A 13293-nucleotide genomic window follows, 5' to 3' on the forward strand; every position below is an offset into this window, starting at 1 on the left:
TAGATATTTGGTCAATCACCACAAGCCTATTAGAACAAAGGATAACTGCTTTGCTATGCCAAGTCAATTTAACTGACAAATGTAGATGACAGATCCTTTATTTGAAATGATCCAGTATTTTGAAAACGTCAAGAAAATGGCAAGTCTAAAAATAAAGTAATCCAAGCAAAAAATGTATGAAGCATAAAGGCCAATCAAAGCAATTGTCTGCTGTATGAGCCGATAGATTAAACATATTTTCAGCTATTATCTCTGCATCATAGTTCACCTAATAATTTTAACTTAATTGCACTGATTAAAATCTGTGCTCTTTGATCAAACAGTATTGTGTACACTCATTAAAATGTATTGTGGAACTGTCACATCAGAATTTTGGATAGTGTTTATGTTGCCCATATGAGTTAAAAATTGCCTGAAAGGTACAGTTGTAGCTATAGTAAATACAATACTAAAAGCAATAAGAATTTCTTTGTGAAAAACATAAATGATTTAATAAGACTATAAAATCATGGCAATTGCTGTTATTCTATTATAATGCATTAATGTGAACAGCCAGTAATGAGCGTGGTTCTGTGAGCAGTATAGCATTATCTTCTATTGTTTACTTAAGTAGCTTTGGCAAGAGATCTACTGTATGCCAGCAGAGATAAATAAATAAATTCCAATGTTTTCAGGAGAGATTAAAAGGTTCAGAAGTGGGCTACCTAATTAATAAATGTAATAAGTGGTTACATTATTATAATGAACAAATAAAAATGGGATTTATAATCTTGAAAACAGGTGCTATAGCTGTGAACAATAATTGGTACAAATCTATCAGCTGTCAATACAAAGGTTTATGTAATGAGATTTCCCACACAATACTGTGCATGCCCGAGGGGCAATCTCTACCACTGGCTACAAGATGGTTTCCAAGTTAACACATAAAAATATAATTTAGGTTTAGGGTATGAACAAGATGGGATTTTAGATTATGGAAAGTGTCCCCCCCCCCCACCCGTAGCTTATCAACCCTGCATTATTACACTAAAATGCTATATGTATAACTATTATTAGTATATGATTATTACGATGATTAAATTAGGTAATTGTTAAAGATAATTCAACATCTCATACCATACCATGTATTTCCAAGGTTTTCTGACTCTACCATCTAAATGTATTCATTGGTATCTGCAAATCGACCACATTTAGACTTCTTGTATTGGTTCTCATGGTCTCCTGTCCTATGTACCTCTGGAAATGTTAAGCCTCCTAAGGTCTGAATCCAAAGGTGCATACAAAACCTCTATGGTCTCTGTACACACAGACAGTATAGATGTAGCCTTCCTTCAGGAGACACATTTTAAGAAAGGTAACTCTCTCAGGCTCAGATGCGCTAAGCCTCCAAAGTGATAAATTGAATAGTGATAAACAACCAACCAATCAGTTCCTGCCTGACATTTTCCAAACATAGTCTGTGACATGGAAGTTAGGAGCTGATTGGTTGGCTGTTTATCACTCTCCATTTTATCACTTCTGAAGCTTAGTGCATCTGGCCCTCAGTCTGAAAAAGCTTTTTGCATAAGTTATTCAAATACCTACTTTGCAGCCAAGGCCATGGGTGTCACAATCATATTTTTCAAATGATAGCAGATTACAGAACTGTCTAAATTTCCTATTGGTGATGGACGTGTCTCCTGTTCAAAGCCACACTTGCTATTCAGAGGTACTCCTTCTGTAACTGATATGTTCCTAACCAAATACTGTACTTATTTTTTGACTTGGGCATTGGAGTTCATTAAGGACAAGATAGAGTAAGCTAGTTGGTGGGGAGTTTAATTGGGTTTTGGACCTCACAGTAATACTGTACATCCTTAGGAGCCCCTGCATTTTTTTTGGAAGAAGTGAGTAAAGTTAGTTAGTACACTTCTTCATGATTTCCAATTAGTGGATGGGAGGCAGATTCAGCATCCATTCCCACTGACACAACATAGACTGTATAGATTATTTCCTTAATGAACATATTCACTTAGATCTTGAAGTGACTCTTCTATTGGGCAGATTACAGATTTCAACCTATGGGCTTTTTAAGCCCATAAATCACAAAAGTATTAAGAATAGCAAGGAGCTCTGCATATGTGCCTACAGTGAAAGCTTTTCAGACTTTCTATTCCAAACTTGGAAGATTTGTCTTGTGCAGATGAGATTCTGCAGCATCTTGAGAACATAGACTTTCAGGTGCTGTCTGTGGCTGTAGGCTCCCCTTTCATAGAACCCAAGCTTAGAGATGTCTTTACGTTATCAATCAGGCAAAAGCCTATGGCTGGATGGGTTTTATCCTATTTATTACAAACATTCCAGCCTACACTCCACATCATTCTCCTTTTGCAAATTTCACACATTTTAATAGGTAAATACTTTATTTGATCAGTGCCATAACATTAACATATCAGTCATTTTGAATAAAGGCAAGGACCCAACTATTTTCTGTAGTTCCTACCATATTTCCCTACTATATGGATGCAAAATTATTTACCAAAGCCATTACTAACGGCCTTAAGTCTCATGACCAAGTGGGCTATGTGCCTGGATTTTAAGGTAGGGGCTTATTACACAAAGATCATCAATTTGATATATTATGTGTCCAGCTATTCTATTCCCAAGAAATTTCTTTCTTCCCATGCTGATACGTTTTTTATCTGAATACTGCATATTGGCTTTTCATAAGAGCGGTTATGAAGAAAATGGGCTTGTATCTTTTGGACTAATTTATAGCTTTGGCTTGAGAAATTTTTGCTTTTCCTGTGTCATACAGTCTTGAGTTTTGTCTCCTCTGATACGCTAACATTCCTATAGTCACGTATAAAAGTCATTGCTCAAACACATTATTAATAATAATGCTGCTAGGGCAGTTTTACTGGTTCCTTGGTGCTCTCTTGATCTCCCTCAACAGGCGATTGGTGTCAGAAATCTATCTACAGAACCTGCACTTCTTCACTTGTCAGTCCTAGATATCCTTCCCTCTCTCCTCTGTGTTATCTCTCTCTTTAGAGTTTGCCTTTCTCCACTTATATTACTTCTATTTTTTATTTTTCCTTTTCTTTCCCTTCTTTCTGTGTATTTACTGAAATAAGTGCTGTTTTAATAAGCCCATTTTGACTTCAAGTTGGTTGCTATTATGGATCCCTTCCTAGCTTTGCTTATTTTGCCCTCACCTGTTTGTTTTTATTTATTGTATAATTCATGAAAACTTTCAAAAAGAAACAGCTACTGCTGTGCAGAGTGGGATAAAATGTAATCAAATAGGACTTGTGGGCAACTATTTCTGTTTCATTTATCACTTATATTAGAGAATGATTAAAACTAATCTATTTGTATTATTTGGTTACTTTTTTAAGTGCAGAGTCCCATAACACATTTGAAATTTGTACTTTTTGGGGGGAATTCAGTTGCAAGTGAGGTTCAGTAAGGTAACAAAACCTTGCATATCTCTAATCCAATTAAATAACTGTTGGTATGCATGCTTCCAATACCCATGGGCAGTGGCAGATTTAGGGGGGGGGCACCCGGGCACGTGCCCCCCCCCCTGTCGCTAAGAAATTTTTTATTTGGGCTGCATATAGACCAGCAAGAGCCGGCAGGCACTAGGACCCAGCGCGGCTCTGCATCCCCACCTAGACTGCAGCTTCGCGCCTCTGCTCTTGAAGCCATGCCGGTTGTCCCTGGTCAAAGGCTGCCTGTGAGCTTGCTTGGAGATGGGGGAGGCTCAGCTGTGTGATCATCTCTGACTCTGACCATCTATTCACGCAGCAGGGGCCAGGTCTCCGTGGTCAGAGGGTGCAGGTGAGTGTGTGCGCTCACTAGGACTCGGGGGCTTGGGCAGGGGGGAGCTGACGAGGGGGGTGGGTGAGCACAGGCTTGGACTGGACCACCGTAGAGATACCGGGCAACAGGCTGGCTGTCTGAGCACATTATTATAATGAACAAATAAATTGGGATTTATAATCTTGAAAACAGGTGCTATAGCTGTGAACAATAATTGGTACAAATCTATCAGCTGTCAATACAAAGGTTTATGTAATGAGATTTCCCACACAATACTGTGCATGCCCGAGGGGCAATCTCTACCACTGGCTACAAGATGGTTTCCAAGTTAACACATAAAAAAATAATTTAGGTTTAGGGTATGAACAAGATGGGATTTTAAATTATGGAAAGTGTGTCCCCCCCCCCCCCCCCCCACCCGTAGCTTATCAACCCTGCATTATTACACTAAAATGCTATATGTATAACTATTATTAGTATATGATTATTACGATGATTAAGTTAGGTAATTGTTAAAGTTAATTCAACATCTCATACCATACCATGTATTTCCAAGGTTTTCTGACTCTACCATCTAAATGTATTCATTGGTATCTGCAAATCGACCACATTTAGACTTCTTGTATTGGTTCTCATGGTCTCCTGTCCTATGTACCTCTGGAAATGTTAAGCCTCCTAAGGTCTGAATCCAAAGGTGCATACAAAACCTCTATGGTCTCTGTACACACAGACAGTATAGATGTAGCCTTCCTTCAGGAGACACATTTTAAGAAAGGTAACTTTCTCAGGGGTGAATTTATGAAGCTTGGAGAAGTGTCATCTATCCCCATAAAGAACGTTATGAGCAAGGTGATAATGGTTCAGCCAATCAGCTACAATATGTAAATTGACAGGTAAGAGCTGATTGGCTGAACCATTATCACCTTGCTCATAACGTTCTTTATGGGGATAGATAACACTTCTCCAAGCTTCATAAATTCACCCCTCAGGCTCAGATGCGCTAAGCCTCCAAAGTGATAAAAAGAATAGTGATAAACAACCAACCAATCAGTTCCTGCCTGACATTTTTCAAACATAGTCTGTGACATGAGAAAAAAGGGGGGTCAGTTACCAAAGTAACTGCAGGGGCGCCTGTATGAGTGGCCTCAGCCAGCGGCTGTCAATAAAAGGGGTTGTCAGTCCCTATAGAAAATTGTAAAGGAGAGTGGTAGACTGCGCTTATTGATGACAGAGTGAGGAAAATTAAAAAAAATATTTAATTCTATAATAGCATGCTACAATGTAAACACATGAATTACAATAAACACAATAAAAGAAGGGGGGAGGGGAGAGGGAAATATAAAATGCTGCATCCACTGAAGTAATGATATCACCTTTGTAAGTCCACAGTTCAATGGGTGACTGGAAGATTGAATGATCCTTTAAAGCTTGGCCACAGAGGTGCTCGGTTATAACTTCATCCAGATTTGATATGGGGGTTGCAAGCCTCCCAATTCGGAATGGAAAGTGTTGTTGAGACGTCCGCAGGGTGACTCTGGGTGGGTATTAGATAGGCGGCTTGCCTTCAGAAGGTGAGTGCCTCACTCCAGGTCAAATTGGCCGATGGTGGTAAGCAGGTATGGATCTCCAGTGAGCTTTAGGTGGAAGATGGTGATAGTGGAAAGCAGCGTATTTGGTCGGCAGTTAGGAGCCTGGTCCAACGCGTTTCGCCGCACAAAGCAACTTTTTCAAGGTGTCAACAACACTTTCCATTCCGAATTGGGAGGCTTGCAACCCCCATATCAAATCTGGATGAAGTTATAACCGAGCACCGCTGTGGCCAAGCTTTAAAGGATCATTCAATCTTCCAGTCACCCATTGAACTGTGGACTTACAAAGGTGATATCATTACTTCAGTGGATGCAGCATTTTATATTTCCCTCTCCCCTCCCCCCCTTCTTTTATTGTGTTTATTGTAATTCATGTGTTTACATTGTAGCATGCTAGTCTGTGACATGGAAGTTAGGAGCTGATTGGTTGGTTGTTTATCACTCTCCATTTTATCACTTCTGAAGCTTAGTGCATCTGGCCCTCAGTCTGAAAAAGCTTTTTGCATAAGTTATTGTAATACCTACTTTGCAGCCAAGGCCATGGGTGTCACAATCATATTTTTCAAATGATAGCAGTTTACAGAACTGTCTAAATTTCCTATTGGTGATGGACGTGTCTCCTGTTCAAAGCCACACTTGCTATTCAGAGGTACTCCTTCTGTAACTGATATGTTCCTAACCAAATACTTATTTTTTGACTTGGGCATTGGAGTTTATTAAGGACAAGATAGAGTAAGCTAGTTGGTGGGGACTTTAATTGGGTTTTGGACCTCACAGTAATACTGTACATCCTTAGGAGCCCCTGCATTTTTTTGGAAGAAGTGAGTAAAGTTAGTTAGTACGCTTCTTCATGATTTCCATTTAGTGGATGGGAGGCAGATTCAGCATCCAGGGAGTTAACATTTCATTCCCACCGACACAACATAGACTGTATAGATTATTTCCTTAATGAACTTAGATCTTGAACTGACTCTTCTATTGGGCAGATTACAGATTTCAACCTATGGGCTTTTTAAGCCCATAAATCACAAAAGTATTAAGGATAGCAAGGAGCTCTGCATATGTGCCTACAGTGAAAGCTTTTCAGACTTTCTATTCCAAACTTGGAAGTTTTGTCTTGTGCAGATGAGATTCTGCAGCATCTTGAGAACAAGACTTTCAGGTGCTGTCTGTGGCTGTAGGCTCCCCTTTCATAGAACCCAAGCTTAGAGATGTCTTTACGTCATCACTCAGGCAAAAGCCTATGGCTGGATGGGTTTTATCCTATTTATTACAAACATTCCAGCCTACACTCCACATCATTCTCCTTTTGCAAATTTCACACATTTTAATAGGTAAATACTTTATTTGATCAGTGCCATAACATTAACATATCAGTCATTTTGAATAAAGGCAAGGACCCAACTATTTTCTGTAGTTCCTACCATATTTCCCTACTATATGGATGCAAAATTATTTACCAAAGCCATTACTAACTGCCTTAAGTCTCATGACCAAGTGGGCTATGTGCCTGGAATTTAAGGTAGGGGCTTATAACACAAAGATCATCAATTTGATCTTTTATGTGTCCAGCTATTCTATTCCCAAGAAATTTCTCTCTTCCCATACTGATACGTTTTTTATCTGATACTGCATATTGGCTTTTCATAAGAGAGTTTATGAAGAAAATGGGCTTGTATCTTTTGGACTAATTTATATCTTTGGCTTGAGATATTTTTGGTTTTCCTGTGTCATACAGTCTTGAGTTTTGTCTCCTCTGATACGCTAACATTCCTTTAGTCACGTATAAAAGTCATTGCTCAAACACATTATTAATAATAATGCTGCTAGGGCAGTTTTACTGGCTCATTGGTGCTCTCTTGATCTCCCTCAACAGGCGATTGGTGTCAGAAATCTATCTACAGAACCTGCACCTCTTCACCTGTCAGTCCTAGATACCCTTCCCTCTCTCCTCTGTTTTATCTCTCTCTTTAGAGTTTGCCTTTCTCCACTTATATTACGTCTATTTTTTATTTTTCCTTTTCTTTCCCTTCTTTCTGTGTATTTACTGAAATAAGTGCTGTTTTAATAAGCCCATTTTGACTTCAAGTTGGTTGCTATTATGTATCCCCTCCTAGCTTTGCTTATTTTGCCCTCACCTGTTTGTTTTTATTTATTGTATAATTCATGAAAACTTTCAAAAATAAACATTATAAAAAAATTGAGATCAAATCACCAAGAAATTTTAAATTGCAAAAACTACTGCTGTGCAGAGTGGGATAAAATGTAATTAAATAGGACTTGTGGGCAACTATTTCTGTTTCATTTATCACTTATATTAGAGAATGATTAAAACTAATCTATTTGTATTATTTGGTTACTTTTTTAAGTGCAGAGTCCCAGAACACATTTAATAAATTGTACTTTTTGGGGGGAATTCAGTTGCAAGTGAGGTTCAGTAAGGTAACAAAACCTTGCATATCTCTAATCCAATTTAATAACTGTTGGTATGCATGCTTCCAATACCCATGGGCAGTGGCGGATTTAGGGGGGGGCACCTGGGCACGTGCCCCCCCTGTCGCTAAGAAATTTTTTATTTGGGCTGCATATAGACCAGCAAGAGCTGGCAGGCACTAGGACCCAGCGTGGCTCTGCATCCCCACCTCGACTGCAGCTCCGCGCCTCTGCTCTTGAAGCCACGCCGGGTGTCCCTGGTCAAAAGCTGCCTGTGAGCGTGCTTGGAGATGGGGGAGGCTCAGCTGTGTGATCATCTCTGACTCTGACCATCTATTCATGCAGCAGGGGCCAGGTCTCCGTGGTCAGAGGGTGCAGGTGAGTGTGTGCGCTCACTAGGACTCGGGGGCTTGGGCAGGGGGGAGCTGACGAGGGGGGGTGTGGGAGCACAGGCTTGGACTGGGCCACCGTAGAGATACCGGGCAACAGGCTGTCTGTCTGAGCACAGCACAGCATTTATGTGTGTAAGTAGCGCACGCAGGGAGGGGGAGGGGGAAGGGGGGGTTGAGTAACTAGGTACTCTGGATAGACCACACGTTTTTTTCTAATTCTACAGCGACCGTAGCTCCGCCCCCAGCGGCCTTTTACCGCGATTTGCAGCCCTGTGGGTTGATGACAAACATGATGTGATGCAATTTTAATTGAATTAACCTGGCTCCGCCTCCCCACAGGCCCGCGAATCGCGGTAAATTTGCCGCAGGGGGCATGGCCTAATTATGTAAGGAGCCTGGTGGTAATCTCCAGTGGTGTAACTAGATTATGATGGTGGAGGGTGTGCACTTGCTATGGAGTCCACCACACTCTCACTTCCTGCTAGCTGGTGCAGAAGCACAGCACTGAGATAGTGGCACCAAAGTAAAGTCATTACTTAACAGTACAACAGCAAGCTGCACATACCAAAGGCTCCATGAGCTGGCAATAGAAGAGAGAGCCATTGGGTGAGTTAGCTAGTGGATGGGAGGCCTTTAGTGTGCCTTGGCGCAGGGGTGGGACGTGGGGTGGAATGTGTATATGTAAGGAAACAGTGTAGGTATGAATGTAAGCATCAGTGCATGTACAGTATGTATAAATGGGAGCGTCACTGCATGTATGAATGAATGGGAGCGTCAGTGTATGTATGTATAAATAGGAGCGTCAGTGTATGTATGTATAAATAGGAGCGTCAGTGTATGTATGTATAAATGGGAGCGTCAGTGCATGTATGTATGAATGGGAGCGTCAGTGTATGTATGTATAAATGGGAGCGTCAGTGTATGTATGTATGAATGGGAGCGTCAGTGTATGTATGTATAAATGGGAGCATCAGTGTATGTATGTATAAATAGGAGCGTCAGTGTATGTATGTATAAATGGGAGCATCAGTGTATGTATGTATAAATGGGAGCATCAGTGTATGTATGTATAAATGGGAGCATCAGTGCATGTATGTATGAATGGGAGCATCAGTGTATGTACAGTATGTATAAATGGGAGCATCAGTGTATGTATGTATGTATGAATGGGAGCGTCAAAGCATGTATGTAGTATGAATGGGAGCGTCAGTGTATGTATGTATGTATGAATGGTAGCGTCAGTGTATGTATGTATAAATGGGAGCGCCAGTGTACAGTATGTATGTATAAATGGGAGCGTCAGTGTATGTATGTATAAATGGGAGCGTCAGTGTATGTATGTATGAATGGGAGCGTCAGTGTATGTATGTATAAATGGGAGCGTCAGTGTATGTATGTATAAATGGGAGCGTCAGTGTATGTATGTATGAATGGGAGCGTCAGTGTATGTATGTATAAATGGGAGCGTCAGTGTATGTATGTATAAATGGGAGCGTCAGTGTATGTATGTATAAATGGGAGCGTCAGTGTATGTATGTATAAATAGGAGCGTCAGTGTATGTATGTATGAATGGGGGCGTCAGTGTATGTATGTATAAATGGGAGCGTCAGTGTATGTATGTATAAATGGGAGCGTCAGTGTATGTATGTATGTATAAATGGGAGCGTCAGTGTATGTATGTATGAATGGGAGCGTCAGTGTATGTATGTATGAATGGGAGCGTCAGTGTATGTATGTATGAATGGGAGCGTCAGTGTATGTATGTATGTATGAATGGGAGCAGCAGCGTATGTACTGTACTTAAATCGGAGAATGAATAATATGTGTCCTTTGTGGTTCCGCCCTTCACATTGATATCCACACCTATCAGTAGTTGACCACACCCCTTCAGTGGGCCCCTGCAGCTACATTTCCCGGCAGTTTACAGAGCTGCTGGGCATACCCTGCAAGTATAGCCCACGCCCACTTTCAACAGACCACGCCCCCAAAAATTGCTGCGCGCCTCCGGTGCGCACCCTGTCCCGTCGAATGCTCTTCAATTGTTGTGAGTTGCGGCATTGCCCACAACATCACTCCAGAGACATTCACTAACACCTGCCACATCTGTTCCCACACTCTCACCCTGTAATTTACCAGATGTGACCACCTACTGCCCCTTGTTGTGAGGACACACCCACTTTTTTTTTTAAACTGCCCACCAGTCCCTTTTTTGGTGCCCACCCCTGTCATATTTTCCTGAATCCGCCCCTGCCCATGGGAGAAATTTACTAAGATGGGCATTCTATTTCACATTGGATGTTGCTATAGGCAATCAATCAGAATCTACTTCTTATTTATTTAGTGCATTCTAGAAGATAATAGATAGAATCTGAGTGGTTGCCCACAGCAACATCCCATCTGAAATCAAACTCCTATCTTAGTAAACTTCCCCCATGGTATCCAATAAAATAAAAATGGCTGTGTGGTTTTCAGAACTGAAAACCCATGGCGCATGAACAAAAATTCTCACCTGCCTAGAGCTCTCCGGTGGTTTCCATTAATCATGAGAGCTCTAGGCAGGTGAGAATTTTTCCATCTTACCATTGGGGAAGTTGTTGCTGGGAGTGTGGTGACCCTACATGTTGGAACACACACAGCCAAGGGTCACACTCACATACACAAATTCAGAGACACACAATACTAGTCACTCACCATTGCTGCAGAGGACCAGCTTCCTACATTGGATTCAGAAGACATGACTTCAAATGGTGAACAATTACAGACTAATTAAGCTAATTGGAAATCTTCAATTGCTTTAGTCTGCCGGGGTAAAGTGCAACAGAGATGACAGAGCAAGTCCTGATGACTTTTCATAAACATAACGATTATAGAAAAAATCAGACACTCTCGTGTCTATCACCTAACAGAACTGTATCAGGTCAGATCCATTTCCTCCTTCAGGTAACCAGGACTCACTCTTAATCCCGAAAGTAAAATTATATCAAGCTTGACTTGGTCTAACCAGTTTCCTTGCCCTATCGCCCTTCTTTTTCAGTAAGGGCAAATCACCCAGAGCTTTATCACTCTGACGCTCCTGCTCTGACAGTGGAAATCACAGGAGTCATTTAATGTGGTTTCACAAATTGTTTCCCTTAACTGCTATACAGAAGCATGTGCCTCTTCTGAGACCTGACACTCTCCTTGTCTTGGCGGTATCACAAACACACCTATGATGGAAGAATTAATAAGTGATGCAATATAATTGTTATTCTGAAGCTATGTACTGTGAAACAACATAATGCTCGATACATCGCAGTGTAAAGATTTCAGTAAATTAAAGAAATAAATGAAGATATATAGGCTTCTCTTTGATGTTATACATTTACTTTTCTATAAAAGGGTTTTAGAAACATGTTTTCTATCTAACTTTACATTCATTATTTTTTCATTCTTATCCATTGTATAAATATTATATTCTGTTTTTGTCAAAGCATCCAGTTGTCTTCTATTGTTGCGGAATAAATTGTTACTGTGGTTCGTTATATTATCTGCATCTGCTTTACTATTCTGTAAATACTGTTATCATGGAAAATTCCGAAATTACACAATATAATGTAACTTGTGTTTTACATGTGATCTAATAAATCTGTTATTTAACCAGTTGTAATGTACTGACACTATTCATATCTATCTATCTATCTATCTATCTATCCCCATATGTACACAAGTTGAATATACTGCATATATCTTCAATAGTAGAACATGTGAATACATTGAATAAAATATTTTTTGCTTTAACGTAAAAGATATTCAGTGCATTTCTCCTATGAGAATCATGTTTTATTTCCATCCTGCTGATCTCTTGTGCCTCTTTATATCTTTTTCAGTGTCTGTTCTTGTTTCAGATCTTTCATTCTTAGCTTCTCTTTAGTTTGTTGAGGCAATTTAGAACAACAGAGTAAAGAAATTTGTGACCCTGCTGCTCTGTTAAGGAAAGGAAGAAGTCTTATCGCCAATAAAAGCATGTTACACAAAGTCATTTATAAAACATGCATTAGATAAATGTTGAGCAGGGCTCCAGAAAACAGGAATAAAAGCAACAATGGAAGGCACTTATTAAAAGAAAGTTGAAAGGGATAAAACAGAAGCACAACATGAGCAAGACATCTGATATAGCCAAAGACTGAATTGCATAGAAACATTAGAAACGTCAAATATGACATTTATTTTTGAAAGAAAATATTTTTTAATTAACTACAGTAAGCATATATTAAGTAAAACCATACCCTATATCTTGGTTTCTTTTTATATGATATGTGATAAGTTAGATCTTTTATGCAAAAAATTAAGGATTAAGTTCAAAACAAACTTGTGGCAGCCAAACCGAGTATAAAATATTGATGGCTCAAGACCGCTCCACAATGTTATCCAGATCAATTGACCTCAATACCCCAGAGTGGACTACACTGGCCCACATTGCATACTACAAAAAGCCTTGAAGTTGCAGCTGTGTGCTTAGTTGATCCACCCAGCACATTGTAACAACAGAAATCAATCTGGTATGTGGCTCTCCAATAGACTGCAGTGCTATATGTCGTCTATTGGAGAGCCACATGCAGGTACCATACTGATTTATAATTGTAGTCTGTATGAATAACTGTGCAGTATACATTGTTAATTGCAGATCATGTTAAATTTTAAGGGAATGTGGATTTAATTATGGAGTTTTATCTGTACTTTAGACATTACAGTGTGGCCCTTATTCTGGTTCACTCTCAAAGGCAAATTCCTTCTCAAATGGACAAAATCCTGTGCACTGCAGGTGGGGCAGATGTAACTTGTGCAGATAGAATTAGATTTGGGTGAGTTATTTTGTTTCTGTGCAGGGTAAATACTGGCTGCTTTATTTTTACACTGCAATATAGATCTCACTATGAAGTAATACTCCAAATCTAATTAATCTAATTCTCTCTTCATATGTTACATCTGCCCCACCTGCAGTGCACATGGTTTTTGTCCATTTTCCCTATCGAGTGAACCAGAATAAGGGCCTTTGCACTTCTGTCAGCAGACAAACAATTTAGTGAACAAA

Source organism: Crinia signifera, chromosome 4, assembly GCF_055691185.1.
Source record: "Crinia signifera chromosome 4, ASM5569118v1, whole genome shotgun sequence".
In the NCBI taxonomy this organism is placed as follows: domain Eukaryota; kingdom Metazoa; phylum Chordata; class Amphibia; order Anura; family Myobatrachidae; genus Crinia; species Crinia signifera.